This window comes from Pteropus alecto, unplaced genomic scaffold, assembly GCF_000325575.1.
Source record: "Pteropus alecto unplaced genomic scaffold, ASM32557v1 scaffold146, whole genome shotgun sequence".
Lineage (NCBI taxonomy): Eukaryota > Metazoa > Chordata > Mammalia > Chiroptera > Pteropodidae > Pteropus > Pteropus alecto.
This window is the reverse complement of record NW_006442107.1, coordinates 21450536-21463028: the sequence shown is the minus strand read 5'-3', so window position 1 is coordinate 21463028 and position 12493 is coordinate 21450536. Positions and strand designations below refer to the sequence as shown.

Sequence of the window (12493 nt, the reverse complement as noted above, 5' to 3'; positions counted from 1 at the left end):
TCTGATTTATGATGGTTCAACTTATCATCTTTTGACTTCATGGAGGTACAAAAGCAATACACATTCAGTAGATATTGTACTTCAAATTTTGAACTTTGATATTTTCCCAGGCTACTGATACTCTCATGTGGTACGGTGTTCTCACATGATGCAATTAATTTTAGTTCAATGCTTCAAACATTCTTTGGGCCCAATGTGCTTTCAGCTGTGTACATGAATGGCGAGTACCCACACAAACATTGTTTTTCACTTTAAGTACAGTATTTAATAAACTACACAAGATATTCAATACTTTATTATAAAAATAAGCGTTATGTTAGATGATGTTTGGTAGGTTAAGTGTATTAAATGCATTTTCAGCTAAGATATTTTCAATTTACAATGGGTTTACCAGGATGTAACCCCATTATAAGTCAAAGAATATATATATTTACTTCTTTTTTTGTTTATTGTCTCTCTCATCCTATGAGAACAAAAACTGCAAGAGACCACGGATTTTGTTTATTTTATTCGCTACCGTATTTCCAGCACCTAGTACAATACCTGGCACATAGTAAATCTCAATAAATACTTATTGAATTAATGAATGAAGACTGAAACAGGCTTATGACCTACTCTCAAAGACCCCTATTGCATTTCTCCTGAAGATCCTAAAGTGACAACAAGTTTCATGTTAATAACAATTTATTGTTAATGAATGCCTGGAACATCTATTTAGATTGATTACAAGGCAGAAAACTTCTATGATTGATTACCAGTGATTGCCAAGGGATTAGAGATGGGGAATGATGACCTGTCTTCCATGTATATTCCAACTGTAGTCAAGACTGAAGCCAGTCCCAGCTATTCATCCCATGCTTTTCCACCTCTGGACCCCACTTGGTCTTGCTTGGTCTTACCAGAAAAAGAGAAGGTACTTCCTCAGCAGAAGCATCCCAATACCTAACTTACCATCCAGCCACTCAGAAAGGAAGAGAACATTTTTCTTCTCCTAAGGTCCAGACTTAAGATTAGCCTTTAACCCATTACTTCTGACCTCCATACAACTTTCACATTGATCTTTCTGGCTCCTCTTGATCCAACTCTATGTGATACTGAAAAGAGAATTTTGGATAACTTTTCTCATCCCGTAAAATCGGCGCCTCTACTATAACAAATAACTATGTGTTCTTGGAGAATCTATGTTGTTCTTGACCTATATCCAAATTCTTGCTCTCTGAGAATGGAACGAGGCATAGGAAATGCTCTAAGGTCTTCTTCTGCTCTTTTTGTGGTGGGGGGGCAGGGGTAAGAACAGAGACCCCTGTGTGGTCTGATACATAGGCATGCATGCATAATATTTTGCATATGGTTAGAGGGGGTTCATCAATCCCATTGTGGTGCTTTAAAATGCATATTCCAAGGCCCCACCCCAGAAATTCTAAGTAGGTCTGAAATGAAGTCCAGGAATTTACATTTTATACAAAAAAACTAAGGTTATTCTGATACAGGTGGTCCTTAAAACACATTTGAGAAATATTGCCCAAGAGTTCCACAGACACCAGATTAAAAACCCAACACCGTGGGATAACGGGATAATGAACTGATGATTTTCAAGAATCAGTTTCCAATGAAGGGCATGGTTATTCTTATCCTCGTTTCAGGTTTCTGATCAAATGTCATCTACTCAGAGAGGACTTCCATGACCAGCTCGTAGTCCCTTTACAATGCTGCTTTATTCTTTTATAGTAGTTATCGCTCTGTAATTATTTTATATTTATTCATTCATTCATTTACTAATTTTGAGTCTTCTCCCAGGGCAGTGGAAGCTTCATGAGGTCAAGGAATTGTCTGTCTTTTCATTGCTTTGCCCTCAGTACCTAAAACAATAAATAATGAAGAAGTGAACAAAACTGTGAATGAATGATTCTCTTTAGTTCATAAAATTCTTTAGCTTTCACCCAGAGTACTACTTAGCAATAAACTCTCTTCACTAAACACATCTACTGAAGGCTATTCAGGGAAAATACATATGATGTTATTTTGTAACTGACAGTAATGAGGCCTTGATGTTGTCCAGGAACCTCATTTGAACAACAGCAGTACTGTGGGGCTTAGAAAATGCTTCTGCCTTTATCAGCTCCATCTGACCCTGGACAGCTGATTTCGTTGAATCTCTGTGCTAAAGGGTGGAGGTAGTAACATGCAACTGCATCCCACCCTTAAAAGCCACCCACCGATACTCACAGCACCCAGTTAGCAACCCAGAGAATCAAAACACTGACACTCCGAGGCTACTCTATTGCCACGTACAGAAGAACATGTTTCAAACTTTTCTTGAGTGATGCCAATTAAATACTGTTTCTTTTTTATTTTACCTTCTGATTCTCTCTCTTTCTCTTTCTTACTCTAGCTCTCAATTTATCTCTTGGATTTTTTTCCCCAGGAAAACTTTCCCCCAAACTCACAAAATGTTTCAAACCTCAGCATAGGTTTATACCCTGAGAATTTGTTATTCATGAAGCAGCCCTTTTGAAGTCTGATTTCTCAGGATTGATGCTTTATCTTTAAGCAGTGAACATAAACATTGGCTCAGAGGACCTCCGACAATCACTTAGGAATAACTCGGACGTTTGTGTCTGGGCAAGGGCTTCCCTACAGGGAGCCTTTTGTAAATATTAGTTACTAGAACCGTAACACTAATAGATGTAGTTAATAATTATCACAATGTGCCAAAACTGCACAGTTTGCTCCCTGATTACAATATTAAATTGCTATTGAGCTGTGGTATTCGCTTCAGGCAATACTAGGAAGAACCCCCTAAAGACCCTGGCTGGCCTCGCTGTATAAAAATGGAAAATGTTCCACGGCACACAATGCTCAGGCAGCAGTGGGTTTTGCCAGAAAACAAACACAAAACTCAGACAATAGAAGGAAAGTTTTATCAGAGCTGAAGTGTCCTTTCACTTGGGAACTGTCATCTCTCAAAAAGAAAAACACGGACACACTTGATAGCGGCTTACAAGGCAAGCCATTACTATGGGCACAGTGACTCACAGGGCGGGCAGAGAACACTGCACTGCCAGAACTCCAAGGCTTTGTTTTATTTGCATCCTATTACGTCTAGAGATAGGCTGAGCCAGCCCTGAAAAGTTGAGGGCCCCTCAGAATGTGAACAGGCTTCTCTCCCTGTGAGCACGGAGGGAAACTTCCTTTCCCTCACACCTTCTCCTCTCTGCTTGACAGGTCAAGTGGCCTGGACAATAGAGCAAAGCTATTGAGAGCAAAACTGCAATTTAATGGAGAGGTGTTATTAGCTGCAGGACTACGTATTCAAAAGCAGACACAATGGGGGCACTTGTCACATACAGCATACACCAACCCACCTCTCATCTACCCACACACTGCCATCCCACTTCCATATTTGCAATTTCAGAGACCCACCGTAGGCAAATGAGTACGTAGCAATCAATGTGCCGGTACATGTATACAACAGGAAGCTAGTTTGCCCATCCCATGGACACGGAAGCTTATCGGGGTATGCCTACCACTGAGGCCAAACTCAATATATGCTGCCCTAAAGAAATCAAGACTTCTGAAGGCATTGTAGTAACAAGAAAAAGAATGGTAGCTATAGGAAACTATTTAAAAGAAATTCAGCTGGGAAAATGCCACTTGTATCCCATCAGGCCAGGCAAACTAGTAGAGCTGGAAACACGCTTTTATGCAGATTAGAAGAGGTGACAATGGGAGTCATCTGCAGCCATTTAAGCAGCTGCAGCATCTCTGGCCTGTGCAGACAGACACAGTAATGGATGTTCCTGGCACAGAAGAGACAGTAAATGGCCGTTCCATTCCTTCCCCGCATGCAGCCAGTCTACCTACTCCAGACTACCAAGGTGTGCTAGGCTGGGTACATTCCCCAGGCCAAGACATCCTGTGGTGAGCTTAAAACTTAAAGGGCAAGTCAAGCCACCACATCACCTGTAACACCAAAAATCCCTAGGAGAAACAGGAGATGTTTATCCTCCAGTCTAAGAAAGAGGCCCAGGTGTGTTGACAAACTCTATGAATATTAAACATAAAAGACCTTTTTTTAAAAAAGTTTTTCCAATCTATATTTCCAAAAATATACTTTTTCATTATAATTATTTTACATGTTAGTCTACACTTCATGAATTTCTCAAAGATAAATAAGGTTCTTATTCATTTCTACCATGTACAAAGCTGTGTGACTTTGGGCAAGTTACTTCCCACTCTGTGCATCAAATGGGAATAATACTAATGCATATGATACCTCTTAGCACAAGCTGCCTTATGTAGCAGCCAGTTTCTCTCCTGAACTGCTCTGTCTCAATTATCATTCTCCCAAAGCCAGGAAATAAGGAAGTCTTAGTTACGTCATTTCATCTGCTACATTCTGAACTTCATAAGTCTCAAGGTCAGTGGCCAAACACAGCCTAATAAAAGGATATAGCAATGGAAATGTGATTTTTTTTTTTAGTTTTTTGTTTTCCACTCTAACGAGCCTGTGAATTTGAAAGGAACAACCAGGCCAAGTAGCTCCTGATGATTTTTTTCAAGAAAGCCCATATTAGGATGGAGGGTTAGGGCAGAAGGAGCACATGTGAGCAGCTCTACCTATGGCTCCTCCCAAAAACCACTACAAGAATAAAATTAACCAATAGAAAGTAGGACATCTATAAAGAAGGTCTCATCTCATAATAGATCCCTGAGCTTAACAACACTTTAGCGAAGTGATTTAATGGAGACGTTAAGATTACAAACTGTAAAGTTATGTAATCTACATTCTAATTCCAATTTGAACACTTGAACCGTAGACAAATTACTGAAGCTTTCTGAGTCTCACGTTCTTAATCTGTAGAATGGGGGTGATACTAACCTCATAGGGTATCTTCACCAGTTCAGGCTGCTATAACCAAGTACCTGGATGGTTTATAAACAACAGAAATTTATTTCCTGCAGTTCTGAAGTCTGGAAGTCCAAGATCAAAGTGCCTGCATGCTCAAGTTCTAGTGCGACTCCTCTTCTGGGTTACAGACTGTCAACTTCTCATTGCATTTCTCATACCTCACTCCCTGGGGTCTCTTTTGTAAGAGCACTAATCCCAACCATAAGGGTTCTACCCTCATGACCTAATAACTTCCCAAAGGCCCCCACCTGCTAATACCATCACACTAGGGGGTAAGGATTTCAACATGAACTTTGTGGAGACACAAGCCTTCAATCCATTGCACAGGGCTTTAGGGGAGTTTAAATAAAAGGATGCACGTAGAGAACATAGGACAGAACCTCTCACAGAGGAAGTCTGGGTATTTTTTAGGCTAATTGATCACTTTCCACACTGAGTTCTGAGCAAACTGAGAAACAGACTCAGGCCTCAAATGGATCCAAATGTTAGTTTTGCAACTGGTGAAATTGGATTGGTAAATCCTATTTGACTCCGGGCCAAATGGGCTTTCTACTCCTCTGAGCTCCAAAGCCAATCAACGCCTTGAGAACCACAAAGAGGAGAGTAACATTAACTACTTCAGCACCATGGAAGCATACTTTTGTCTACCATCCATAACAGCATAGGCCCATAGTGTTCCATTTCCCTCTGCTGTCCTACTCTGCAGGAGTCAGTCAAGCTGAGTCTTTCTGATCTTTACCTAATTCTTAAGCTGAATTCATAACTGTTCTTCCACATGTAGGGCTAGATCCCAGATCCTTCTTTCATTCTGCTTCTTCTTTTCTTTCTAGCCCAGATATTTATCTTTTTTTACCTATTCTTGCATATTCTCTTGAAGTTCCTTCCACATAATGAAAAAAATAAAGTCAAGGATTTCTTGGCCAGTCTGAAAAAAAGCATCCATTGCTCACACTAATATTGTCTAACCTTTATTCCCTAAACTGGATAATCCTGCATCAGGAAATATCTCCTTATCAGATAACAATTAACCCAGGACGACACACAATCTATTATTTCACCGTTTATTCCTAAATAATGTGCCTCCCCCTCCCAACCTTCTCTCTTAGCCTTACATAAATATCCCAGGAAACTTCTCTGGGGCTGGGGTAGAATTCCCACCTACAGTTTATGTGCTACCCTGAAACTCATCTAATTTTGATTAAAGTTTTCAGTGCTCATCTCCCTAGTCTTCCTATCTCAAATCTATGCAAAAAGTCTCTAGCATTGCCATCTCAGTCTTCAAGCTTTTAATTTTACTCCTTATCCACAGCATCAAGAAGCCCCTCCCAATAGGGGCTTCTCAACTCCCTGATCTAGTAGTTCTCTTGGTCCACCATCAGCAAGCAATATAACTGGCTATATTTCCTTTTCTCTTTCCCATCAGTTTAGCCTGGTATTTCAGGTGCTTGCCAACATCTTTGGAACAAGCCCGAATCATGTTTTCTTTAAAATAGTCCAGGAGGCAGACATTTCAGAACGCCAAGAGACTTAGAGACCACAAACCAGTCTCTGCAGGCCTAAACCATTGCCTGACCTAGACACCAGTCAATATACGGGTTGTTACCACCAATTTGTCCTTGATCTACACAGACTACTCAACATTCAGATATTATGCATGGGTTTTAGTTTTTTGCTTGTGAAATGATTGCTTTCAAACCCCCACACAGCTTGGACTCCTTGTGCTTTGAGGAGAGCAGGGTCATGGAAGGCTGTCTACAACCAAACCACTGCTGTAAAGCAGGGCAGCATGTGGATGGGCTGTGGTCCTTTTTACAAAATTTCCTGGGCTGAAAATGACTGATGACATCCATCCAATCATTTGAGGTAGATTTTATAAACTGACCTCAGACATCAAGCTACCACAATTTTTTAATACTTGGCAAGCAATATCTATCATCCATATGCTGTAATGATATGAAATTATCTTCTGGGGAAATTGCACATGAATTTAGATGTGACTTAACTTGAGAACAATAGCTATCACAGTGTATTACTTCTTTCTTTCTCCACAGATAGGGGATTACTGAATCATCAAATATATGGTGGAGTAAAGAGGGTATCAGGCTTCTAGAGAAGAATTTGACCAAGAGTCTTCTAGAAAACCTGGCCTCCGAAATCTCAACCTCTGTCCTCCTTTCAGATCTCTTACCCAGCATCCAAGGTCCCAGTTTTTCTTTATAACCTGGTGGAACTCATTTTTCTTTTCCTATTGTCTAGCTTAAGTTATTTGATTTCAATCTTTTTTTTTTTCCCAGGAAATTCTTCTTTTCTTCCATGAGTCTAATCAAAATGACAATTTTTCTTTTAGTCTCCTACTGCTTCTGTTCCTACTTCTAGATGAAATTCAGCTTTTAAACCTACCCAGTTCCTCGTGGAGAGTCTCAGCAAACCTGATTCCTAGAGACCTATATAGACTTTTTAATTTCTTTTTATTAAAAACATGCAATTGCAATAATTCCATTGTGTTTTTCTTTCACCTAAATTAAATGAATGATATCCCTATATTGTAAGGACCCATTCCTCTTGATAAATTCACTAACAAAATTCTACCTGTGTCTGAATTCCAGGCTGGGTCTTTGAAATCTATAACCTACAATCTACAATCTACAATGATGGGAGTTTACATAATTAACAAGGGAAAGTCAATCTGAGACCATGTTAGGTAAGGAATGGCATTGGCTTCAATAGCCTATGAACTAACTATATGAGAACAAGAGAGTGGTCTTGTCACTGTCTCCTCTTTGGCCCTAAAACTGGTTGTAGGTCGAAACAAGTTAAAACAGGATTTGAGGCAGCCAATCATTAAATGCTAGCTATCTCTTTATAATTTAAAGGCTGGAACTATATATTCCAGTATTCCTAAGTCCTGGCCTGCAGACAAATATATAAAGAGAACAAAGATGTTTCCACTTATCAATGCCAAAAAACCTGTACAACCAAAAATACTTTTATTGTGTTCCTAGTGCACCTGCTAAGGTCAAAAACAGCAACCCAGCTCCCATAGCCTGTGCCTCAAAAAAAAAAAAATAGCCACACACCTGTGACTACCAGCTATAAAGATGTCATAGATTATAAAGAAAAGCCTAGAGATCCACCCTTTCCAAAGCCTTCTTCCAAACTACATCACCAGCAGCCTTAATCACCTTTCACAATGTTTAGGTCTCCAAATAGATGTCCAGCTTCCAGTTTTGAGGTTTCCAGACTTTATATCATAAATAGGAGTTTGAGAAGGCTACTAAATTGCACATCCTCTCCATTTTGCATTCTGAATCAAAAGAGTCAAGTAAAGATTAAAATATCAATTTTACTACCAGTACAAAAAATGAGGCAGCTCAATATTTACTGAAAAGGAGCAAGCTCCAAGATACATAATTAAATTTTTAAAGCTAGGTGCATAACTATATGTGGTGTATGTCATCTTTATGTGTGCATGTATGTAAACATGACCAGAGACCAAAACAGGCTTTTACACCATTCTATCAAGTCTGAATTTTAGACTCTACACATAGCAAATTTGGGACAACAGAGTAGATAATTGGCTAGGCAGTCACTAAAAAGATTATAGCTCGAATCACCTCCTGTTGAGCACAGAGTATTGAAAAAAGAAAAGCCATACATATGTAGCCACCTGTAAGCTATTAACCCCTTTTACTAGAGAAATAGTAGATATAACACCATTCACATATATCTCCTATTTCTGTGAAAACCTACCAGTGAGAGGGGCAGAGAGGAGAGAATTTTACTTCCCAATACCAGGGGAGCTAAACAGGTGTGTAAGAGCAGATTTGAACTTAGTTGGTACAAACTAGTCCATAACACAAGTCGCCAGGTTACAGGTATCTCTGAACAAGCATGGTAGTTCAACTGGTGCCTATCAGTACAGTCTAAGCCAGGAATCAGTGAACTTTTTCCTAAAGGGTCAGATAGTAAGAATTTAGGATTTGCAAGCCATACAGTCCATGTCACAACTACTTAACTTTATTGTTATAGGATGAAAACAGATATAGGCAGTACATACATGAATAACTATGATTCCATTTCAATTGAACTTAATTTACAAAAGCAAGTGAGGAAATCACCAACCCATAGTCTAAATGAGCAGGGCAATGTGCCTTCTTTACCTAAGGAATTTGGCACAAAAATGGAAGGAATATGTCCATAGCCGGGACTCTCACCATCTCTTGCCCAGATTGCCATAACTTCTAACTGATTTCTAGCCTCAGCTTCTCCTCATTCCAATTCATCCCATGCACTCCACCTAGTTTAGCTCCAAAATTCAATTGTGGTTACATGACTACCTGCATAGAAACTTCTCATTAAAAAAAGATAAAAATTAAAAATATCTTAAATGTCAAACATTAGGGAATAATTTAATAAATTGTAGAATATCAATACAAAACACACACACACACACACACACACACAACTTCCAATGACTGCCACTTGCTTCAAAAATGAAATCCAATCGCTCCATCCCTATCTGGTTCCAACCTACTTGTAAAGTCTTTCCTCCATATTCTAGCCCCCAGCTAGAATTGTAAAATATTCTCCAAAGATGCCAGTATCTTATCTTCCAAATCTTTTCACTTACTGTATTAGTCAGAGTAAGTAAGTCAACTACCACAACAGATCAACTTAACATAATAAAAACCTATTTCTCTCCCATATAAAGTATGATGCAGAGGAGGTTCTCCTCCATTCAGTGACTTAGGGATCCAAGTTCCCTTCATCTTCTGACTCAGTCATTTCAACACATCACTACCAAGCAAGTGGCAGCAGGAGAGAAAATTGGACTAGACATAGCAATGCTTAAGTGCCTCAGATACTACGTAAGGCATCATTTCTGCTCACAATCTTATTCACTAAGTGTCAGTCACATGGATCCAATCCAACTATAGGAAATGTAAAAAATATAGGGGAGTACGTGGACAATTAGTGAGCACAAATTGTCTCTGCCACATATACTACGCCGTCTGTTTGAAATATCTTTCTACTTTTTCTCTTCCTGGCAAACAGCTACTCATCTTTCAAACTAATCAAATGACCTCTTCAGATGATTATTTCCCCTCCCCTGTGCTCTCATAGTTTTAATATAAATCTCTATTGTGCCTGTATTACCCCATTTTACAATTATTTGTCTGTATATCTAATTCCAGTTCAGAAGACAAGAATTATACCTTTCTTATCAGTGACTCCTCACTTTCCAGCACCATGCCAGGTACCTGTAAAGACATAATACATATTAGAAATATAAATGAATGAATGAATGAATGAACGAACGAACCCACCGGGCTATATAAGGATTTGCCCAGGGAAACAAAAAAGCAAAGAATATTGACTTTCTCATGAGTCCTTAGCAGGGGTCTGAGTTACTAGTTAAGGGTGAAACTGCCTGTGGTAAATGAGCTCTCAGTAAGGACGGTTCCTGAGCCAAATTTGTTAAAATTGAAAACATCTAAAAGAGCCACATGATTATAGTGTACCCTATAAAGCTTAAAGCAATATAATATTCCAATTCTGGAACTGGAAGTCTTGAAGAGTTTCCAGTTGGGAACAGGAGCTGTTACCGAAATTCACTGTCTAAGGCTTTCCTCTGAGAAAATGGGAGTGGGTGACTGGTGCTGCAAATATTTCCAGGCATCCAGCCAAGTTAATAATCCCATGCATGTGTGTGTGTCATGAGACATACTGTCCTTCTCTCAAGCTGACATTTGAGTCCCCTTCTGTGTCTCGTCACGTCTTTTTTATATCTTTAAAATAAAGACCAACATCAGAAAAGTCAGTGGTATCCTTTCTATTTCCAAATCGGAGAAATGGTAGGAACTGGCAAAGTCTCTGCCTCACATTTTTGCTAGCCTGCTGCATTCTGACTGAGGTTAGGTAACCATAACAAAAAACAAAACGAATGACTTCAGTGAAAAGTTTGCCCAGGGCAAGGCCAACAGGTATGATATTTCTGTTGGATTACAATCCACAGAAGCACTTAAACTGATGTTGGTGTTGTTCAGGATTTAAGGACTTTTTAAGATTTTTCAAGTTTTTGACATTTCAGTGGAACAGTTTGGTTGGCTGGCTTTTGTCCCTCCTGCCCCAAAGAATTTATTAAGGAATCTGAGTCATGAATTTTTGGCTAGTGTAAAACAGCTGCCTCAGTATCAGTGTCCTGTGGTTTATAAGCTCACCATTTTCCTGGGAGGATCTAGAATCGTATTAGCTGTGATTCTCATAAACACTTATCTCAATGAACCCCTGCCACTAGCACCAAAAATTCCAGCGGACTGACTAGCTGTGGGCAACATCTCTCACTGACAAAATTTGCCATCAGCCTCAATTAGTTTGGAGAGCCTGTCCCATCAGAAAAGCTCCATGACAAATCTACTTCTGCTGCCGATGCTAAAGCGCTGCCATCAGGAAAACAGTTAAAATATATTTGAGTTCTGGACTCGTATGAAAACTTATCACTGAAGTCAACTTTTTGCGGAAGGGCAGGAACTGCCCTGGGCTGCGGGTGAAAATTGGTTCCATGGGAGAATCTTCAAAGCCATTTTAGCCATTAAAATGTGACTGGACACATCAGAAAAACAGGAGGGGTTAAAGCCAAGTGTGGGGATACCATGGGGAGCTGGTAAAGGACTTGCTCCAGGAAATGGCCAAGTGACCATGTATTCATTCTCAAGAGGAAGAAGAATAGGTGCCAGAGCCTCATTATAGTTTGGCTATTTAACATACCAATTACTGGTGTATTTACCACATGTAGACTGACTTCATGTCAAAAATTAATAATGCCAGTGTGAAGTGCCACTCTGAGATGTGCTAAAGCTTACTACCCAAAAGGAAAATAAAGATTCTGTAGTCTTAAATCTGGAAAACACTTTAAATCCATTCATCAGAATGGAGAAAGAGAAGCTGCTTGAAAGCTTTATAAAACAAAAGAATGCTAACCTGCAGCCAGATATGAGTGGTTTACTCTAGGGCAGTGGTTCTCAAGGTGTGGTCCCTAGGCCAGCAGCATCAGCAGCACCCACAAACTAGTTATAAATACAGATCCCCTGGACCCAGCCTAGACATACACATCCAGAAACTCTGGCAGTAGGGCCCAGCGTCTGTTTTAAGGAGCCCCTGGGTGATTCTAATGCCAGTTTTCAAGTCAGAGAACCATTGCTCTGAAGAATACAGAGGGATCTTCACAGTCACCTGCTAACCCAGCCACCCAATCAGTTGATGACCTAATGAAAGTCACTTAACCTTGCTGGCCTTCCGTCCCATCCACCTAGAAAATATTTAGTCATTTCAACTACTATGGTCCAAATTTGCTACTTCACCTCACACCCCTGGCTAGACAATCAGAACAACCTATCCGAACATCTCAGTTTCCTCTGCAAAGTCCCTGGGATTGCCAAGATGTACTCTGACCTCATTTTGCATAAATCTAGGTGCACTGAGGAATTGAGCAAAATGCAATTTAAAAAAAAAAAGTTTGCTCTGGGCTTGGAGATGGAAAAGACTAAAAGGCTCCAGACCAGAGCCTGCCTTGATCAGGGG

At 39.8% G+C, this 12493-nt stretch overlaps 1 long non-coding RNA gene across 1 annotated transcript; it reads right to left on the bottom strand.

The window, feature by feature from the left end:
- Window positions 1-1715: 1715 nt before the first annotated feature.
- Window positions 1716-10516, bottom strand: LOC112469250. Its single transcript, XR_003042574.1, has 3 exons — window positions 10435-10516; window positions 10129-10173; window positions 1716-1859 (listed from the first exon to the last, which is right to left on the bottom strand). It is a non-coding gene; the product is annotated as an uncharacterized LOC112469250 (long non-coding RNA).
- Between the last annotated feature and the right edge of the window lie 1977 nt (window positions 10517-12493).